An 8,157-nucleotide genomic window follows, 5' to 3' on the forward strand; every position below is an offset into this window, starting at 1 on the left:
CTCAAAGAATACCTGTTATTTCTTTTCTTTTATGCATCATACTATTTAATAAATATTATGACATTTTAATAAATTCAAAATTTTCTAAAGACTAATATGGTAGTTTAATGTTTGGAATAAAATAATTTGCTAATGTATAAAAACATTATTGATGAATTATTTATGTCTTGCATCGATTCATAACTAATCACAATAAAAATTATTCTATGCCAATGTATGAGATAAATATCAATGATCTTTTAGAACTATGACAGGGAACCAACCTATCAGCTTATACTTTCATTTTTTTGGAAAAATTGCACCAATTGTCCCTCATATATTAGTGATATGAAAATTTAGTCCCTCAGAATGAAAAGGAGCATTTTCAGTCCCCAAAAAATAAAAAAAAATGTTCAATTTTAGTCCTTGTTAGCTTTTTGGTACGAATTCTTGATGGACCCAATCACGGGAACATCACGTGACCTGTTTTTCAAGGTTAAAAATAGCAAATCACTCAAATATTGACCAAAATGTAAGGGACCAACTACTTTGCTTCTTCAATCTCCTTCAACTATTCATTAAATCCGTAAATCAACTTGAAGTTGCCATGGGATGTCTTGTTTTGGTCCGTATAACTTCAATTAGCACAAGTGTACAACACATCTGAAAAAAAAAATCCACTACAGCTTCAACTATTCATTTAGAAGTTCATTCAGATCTATTACATATACATTGGTATAAGAAAAGGGGAAAAGAGAATGTAGTATGTCAACATTACATTTGCAAAATATGTTAATCAACAATCTATTTCCACAAAAGGAAGTACAAAGCTGAAGCGAGAAATGAAAACTTGTTGAGAAGAAGGGTACTAGTAGTACGAAAGGAGGGTAATGAGGATGAAGATGTAGAGGGTTGCAATGACGGAGTACTTGAGAACTGCTAGCAAGATTGCTATTGAAATCACAAACATCTGTCACAACTCACAACACCTGCACGCTTGCCCAGGCCAACACCCCAATCAACCCAATTGCCACAACGTTATCTGGGTCTGGGTCCAATAGCAAATCAACCCATTTTAGATTCATTCCCATTTAAGTTCTTCCCATTCTCACTGCCATTATCACCATCGATTCCGTTGCTATTAGTATTATCTTTGAGCCCTTCCTTGCCCAATGGATTGCTACTGTCTTCCCCATTATTACTTTTGTTGTCATCTAATGCCCAGACCAAAATCAAGCATTTCTTGCGAAGATTAAATTGTGGGCTGTGGGATTTTAGGGGAAAGTAGTTGTAGTAGTTGTGGAAATTAAAGAGAAGAACAGTAGTTGAAGTAGAGGGCATAATACAAGATGGTTTGGAGGAGAAAGTAGAGGATGGGGTTAGCGCTATTCAGGGTAAGAAAAAGGCGAGCCCATCAACTGATTTCGTCATCTGGTTATTCTACTCTCAGTTCCTCCTCCTCCTCCCAGCCTATATCAATTGGTTAGATAACAAGAAAACAACACTAAAATTATTTAATGAATAGTTGAAGGGGATTGAAGAAGAAAAGCAGATGGTCCCTAACATTTTGGTCAATATCTAGGTGATTTGTCATTTTTATCCTTCAAAAATAGGTCACATGATGTTCTTGTTATTGAGCCCATCAAGAATTCGAACAGAAAAGCTAGCAGGGATCAAAATTGATTGTTTTTTATTTTTTAGGGATTGAAAGTACTCCTTTTCGTTTTGAGGGACTAAATTTTAACATCGCTAATATATGAGGGATGATTGGTGCAATTTTCTGTTTTTTTGGGTCAAAATCACATTAGCTTTTACCGTCTGTAATATTTTGTGAATATTGTATGTGTTGGACTAAATGGAACGTATTGCAGGGACAGCCCGAAAGTACCCAACCTAAATCACAATGCACAACAAAATGGCCCAACTCTCAAGTGCCCATAGTTTTCTTCGGCTTATCCAAATGCAGTACATTTCCGCCTAACTTTTCCTTTTTTGGAAAATGATGAATATTGGCCCAAACCAAAGTCACACGGGTAGAATTCTCATAGTCTCATACTAAATAGTTTTAAAATTTTAAGTTTACAAGGAGTAATATTCTATATACATATATAGTATATATATTGTCAGTCGGTATGACAATAGGTCAATAGGTAGAATTTGAGTTGGATGACTATAATACTGCCGATACCCACTAAATTTAGTTAGATTCAGATTCAGATCCAAACTCTTATGGGTTTGAAAAAGTAAATCCAGATTTGGACTCTCGTGGGTTTGAGTATCTAATAGGAATTTGTGAATATTTTTATTAACACACTATGAAAAATTAAAGCAAAATATTTTTAAAATATATAGAATTCAAAAATAATATAAATACCATCCAATTTTTATTTTAAATAATAAATTTAATATTCAAGATGTGATGTTTTCTTAGGTTAAGAATGGGATGTTTGGACATGGAATCATAGAAAATCGGATCCTATCCAAACCCGTGACTCCCTTCTAGGGTCTGGGTCTGGGTCTATATAGGGTTTAAATTTGAGAAATTAAATCCAAATCCTACTCAAATATATTAGTTCTCGATTGAATCTGAGTAATACTTAATCCATTGACATACTAAATTATCTACATTGAATGGATGAGAGGTACACAAAATTAAAATTTTAAAGAAAAAAAAAGAGAGAAGATACCTCACATAAATAAGTAACAATTAGGAAGCCTTATAATGAATCTTCTATTATTACATGTTGGTGTCCCATATGGCGATATCTTAAGAAAACTTATCCGTAATAATTCAATAAGGCCTCCCATTAGCTGTACTCAGGAAAGTGCATTAGATTGAAAGCAAAGTAGTTATAAGGTTGTGCAGCAAAATTTTGTATAGGTTGAATGCATATTATTGCGTAGATTACTTTATTTGAGCAGAGAAATTAGAAAATAAAGAATCTATTATGCACTTATTTAGAATATGTGACTACTTTAGTTTCTCTTTTTAGTCATCCATAACAACTTGTATAAAAAGAATCAAGTTCACAAGCTTATGACTTATAAGTAGAAGGTTTTAGGTTCAAAACATTTCACTTTAAAAAAAAAAAGATTTGAAAAGTGGATTGAGGGAGAGAGGAATTGGAATCTAGAATTTTGAAATTTTGAAACCTCAACTTTATTCACTAGATCGAAACCTCATAAGTAGAAAATTCATTGTTTGACAGATCTACAAATTAAAATCTTGAGTGTATGAATAGCTCAAGACAATTGTAGAAGAGAATCAAGTAGCTTAATTTTGACATGGGATACCATTTTTGTTTGACCTATGTGATAGCCAAAACAGTGTACGTAAAAGAAGAAAAAGAAACGAGGGGGTCGTAAAGATTAATGAAATAACCTAATGTAGCTCCATGGCAGTCAGAATTATTGGCAGGATTCCAGAACAATATGATTAGCCTTTCTGCAAATAGCTCACGTGTCATCATCATGCACACAACTACCATCGATAAGTGGACAAAACAAGAGGACAAGCATCTGCTTCCTGGAGACAAGAGGGGCATTCTTTCAGTTCTTTAATACTTTCTGTTTCTTTGTTTTTTTTTTATTCGTCTTCTTGAATGGAATGGATAATTAAATGTGGTTGGCAATTGCTTTGAGAGAGATTTTAAGTTACACCAAATCTCTCGTGAATGTTGAAATTTGGTGCCTAGACAGAATTCTCCAAATCAGTGAACCGATTTATGTTTAGTTGTCAGTCACAAGGCCCCCTTTTGTTAGCACATAAAATCGCACAACCGACGATATTTGACACATATAAAAATATATTAAAAAAAAAGAAGTTTAATAATCACAAATATATAAAAAAAATATTTGACTCTCATATTGAGATCGACCTTAACTTCAGGTAAAATTAGTTTTACAAAAACCAAAACTTTCATTAGTCTTTCCTAATTTTTTTCTCATTAGGAAACTGCACTTGAAACTGTTAAATAATTACTCTATATGAAACAAGTAGACTGCTAAAACTGGACTGTACTTGAACTTCTTCTCTCCTTCCAATATTATTAACTACCTTGCATGATTTCTCATAGTTTTGGAAGAGTTTTTAGAGAGAAGCAAGGATCATTATAAGGGAGGAAACAAATTGCGTTAATTTGTAGCATATGTAGCAGCGAAATCTAACCCTTAATTCAGTATTTATGAGCAAACTTCCCATTGATAAAACCAGTCAATTATTTTTACATTTGTCATTAGTTGCTTTTTTTGTATTATCAATAGTAACAGTTGTTTTGGTCCTGTTGGCTTTATGCCCTTTCACAAGTCTCGAGCTAGCAACCCAAGAAAGTAATATTTTGTCATTGGATAGTAACAAACAGTCACGTTCTACTTATAAACAAAAGGAGACAAAGAGAAACAATTATCAGTTCTTCTGTAAATTTTGACTGTAGAGTCAGTTAATAATTAACATAGAGGTGAATGTGATGATGTCTTGAGCCACGAATTCCAGATCCTGTTGCTCTGATTTTGGTGACCCGCAAATTTTGAATGTTGCCCACAGGCTTGCATATGGACAGATAGTAGTATAGTACATGGAATGAATATATTCTTGTTTTGTATTTCTATTCTAGTACACGTCCCGTGAAACCGAAATTGTTATAGACCTCTTGTTTCTAGTCCTGTCCATTTCAGGCATTAAACTAAATTGTTTTTTACTGCTTCGTTCAGATTTAGGGATTTGACGAAAGATTTAATTTTTTTTAATAAATTGGAACGTATTTGCATTTTTAAATGTATTTAAATAATTGGTGAATCGCCAAATACAAATATTTTCAAGTAATTCAAACAATTTAAAGAAATTTGAGAATATCTTAAATTCTTCATAGAATATCTCAACTCAAGCGCAACATTATTTATTTATTTATTTTTACCTAAGATTACAAGTGGCTCATGGATGTTGAGACCTATACAAGCCTATTAAAACTCAACGATATTATGACCGCGTAATTCATAAATAGTGAGATGAATATTAAGTTAACAAATTACTGAATTAACTAATTAAGCACCAAATGGTAATTCACCATAGAGCAAATCGATTCAAAGTTTAATTAGTTTCCATTTATTTTTTAGGAGCTAACATCTATTACTATTCAAAATAAGTTATAGGCTGTTGACAGCCTTATTTTGTGACAACTTTACGAAGCATGTAGATGCATGTCGTGTTATACACTTCAACATTTTATGATCGACCAGTAGGTATAATTTGAAAGAAAAAAAAGGCAAATAGATATATTGCATATCAAGACATAACTATACTGAGGAAGAAAACAACAAATCCTTTTGCATTGTAGCTTTCTTATAGGTGGATGAATCTTAGCGTTAGATACTATAGTACACTTCCAAAAGTATGAGAGTTAGAAAAAAAAAATCACTTCATTTTGTAATTTGAGGACTAAATAGTTATATGTTATCAAGAACTTCTAGGACAGCCACAGCAATTCTGAAACAAAAATAAATTTACATTTTTTTTAAAATAACATTTCTTTTTGGATGTGTTTGATGAATTTGTTGGTCTTTACCAGTTGAGACGATTGAGGGTCCAAAATTAATTATAGCACCATAAATTTTTAATAAACTATAAGTAACATTTACCTACACAAATCATTCTTGCAATGTACAATTACATTTTCTTGAATTTAAAGTAAATCCTGGCTTTGGAAACACTTGGGTAGGAGATCTGTCTATAAATCAATTTCAACCACCCATATATCCAAATTTTTCTTAGTGGTAACAGAACAAAAGTCTATTACTCAAATCTATTATACACATGAAGATCATGTTAAAAATATATTACTACAATCTATATACCTCCTTATTACTACAATATACAACTTCAAAAATACATGGCATAAGAAAGTCTTCAATGAATGACCTTTCGCATGTTTAAATTCTTTTTTTTTAGGTAGTTTATTTAGTAAAAAAAAAAAAAAGGGAATGCTAGCTTTAGTAATTATATTAAAAGGTACAAGTATTTTACTCATAGCATTTGGAAGACAAATGTTGAATTTTAATTCCTTTTTAATTTCTTAAGACACAAGAACTCCAAGCATCAAATCCTTCTGCGAAAGTAAGGGTATAAGTTGATTCTATCTCAGGACTTTTCAAGAAAAAACACAGCCACATAGAAATCCCCAGCTTGGGCTACCAAAAACACAATATCCTTTTTCTTTTTTTTTTAAAAAAAAGAGAAAACACAATATCCTTTTGCAGGTACGAAGTCTCCGTCTTTGCATGATGGAATAATGCAGATGGGATACCTGATAAATTCCAACACTAGGGCCAACAAAAAGGGGAATAGAGCCAAAAACCCTGTTTAAAATTGCTTGGGGACAAGAAGTCTAGTCGATTTTGCATGAGATTTGGACCTACCATGTGGTGCGGTTGACTGCCTGATAATGCAAGGCACGTTTAATTCTCAAATACATGAAAATTACGCAGTCCTTTTTGAAATAAAGATCTAGCCATAGCTACTTTGACAACTTGAACACAAACTTCTTGATTTTGGGAAAATTTTAACCCAAGGAGGAAAAGTATGGTAGAGTTTTCCAACAAAGATTATAATTACTGGAAACAGAAAAAAGACAGAACAAAAAAAAAAGCCCTTTAATTAGTAGCTTTACATCAATGAGTATATTGAAGAAATTAAAGAGAGTTGTCCTACCTCTAAAGTCTCATTCACTCAATGATCTTTTTGCTTGAAGCATTTCCTGCCACAAACCAACAGGAAGTCATAAAGGAATCCATTAGGACTTGGGGCAAAAAATACAGGAAAAATAAATCCTGTCATGTGTCTTTTAAAAGTTTGAGTTCTCTGATGTTGACTCGTCTATATAAACCCGCAAACCCTCATATTTTACAATATTTATTAACTCAAGATTAATCAAATTCTTTGGATGAATTATTATGTTTTGCCCTCCAGAGATCTCAATTTATTTCAAGACTTTAATAGACTACTATAATTTATTAATCTGCATGTGGTGCTTCAAAAATAGGTACAAGCTTTCAATTTAGCCTAACCATCTTTAGATGTTACCCTCATCTTCTTCCATATTTGATGATTGATGGAGATCCTTCATTTCTAGTCACATGTGATTACATACTGCACCTTGACTTATCATTTGATAGTTAATGATGTGACTATCAACATACAGCAAGATATGATCAATTTGTACAAGCTTTAAAGCTAAACAGCCTACTTCCATTTAATATAGGGTATTGTGCATACAATTACCTTCTTGTGCACCCTTTGAACATTTTTATATTCAAATGACAAGCTTGTATTTTTGGGCAAAATACAGTATAAAAGTGTGTATGAAACTAAAAAACATGTGTAAGTATAATTATCCTTTAGTATATTGTTGAGAATAATTACAATAAAGTTGTAAACATGAACTCCGATTTACTTAAGGAAGGAATCAGAAGAAGATATCACACTGACGTTTGAGAAGTTGTCATCTCCTTAATAAAAAATTATCAAGCTTTTACCCTAATGAACAATCTCAATACCCTTCGACTGCTTCTAGCATACTGCTCATTCGAGATTTTAGCACCTTTGGATTTACTTTTTTTTTTTAACAAAAATACCTACTAATTTTCTATTCTTGGAATTGAGTTAAATATGAAACTCGTCATTCTCCATTCATACCATTATACAAGTTTTAGGGTGCGTTTGATAAAATTGAAGTTTAAAAACTAAAATCTGAAATCTAAATCTATTAAATTATTGAATATTAAATGTTAAATCAAATACATTTGAGTGTATATCACATTCGGTGATAAGTGAATAGGTTATCACTTATTTTTTGAAGCAAGTTTTGCTTAGAAAATTTAATGTCACTTAATTAATTTAGATGTTCAATTTTTTATTATCAAACGTATCTAAATTCATTAAGTTTAAGTACTAAATTTGGTTATCAAATTGGGCCTTAATCATATTAATGTAAGTCATTAAGGTATGAAAAGATTAAGGATTGACAAGTCTTAATCACAATGACCCAAAATTTTTTTTTTCTTTTTTCTAGTGGGTAATGCTCCAAGTATTTAATTCATGAAACTGAATAATTTGGGAATCGATGCCTGTGGATTTGGTCCTTTGCTCTTGTTTCTCTCATGCATAATATGTTTATATGTATACGT

The sequence above is a fragment of the Coffea eugenioides genome, chromosome 6 (assembly GCF_003713205.1).
Source record: "Coffea eugenioides isolate CCC68of chromosome 6, Ceug_1.0, whole genome shotgun sequence".
Lineage (NCBI taxonomy): Eukaryota > Viridiplantae > Streptophyta > Magnoliopsida > Gentianales > Rubiaceae > Coffea > Coffea eugenioides.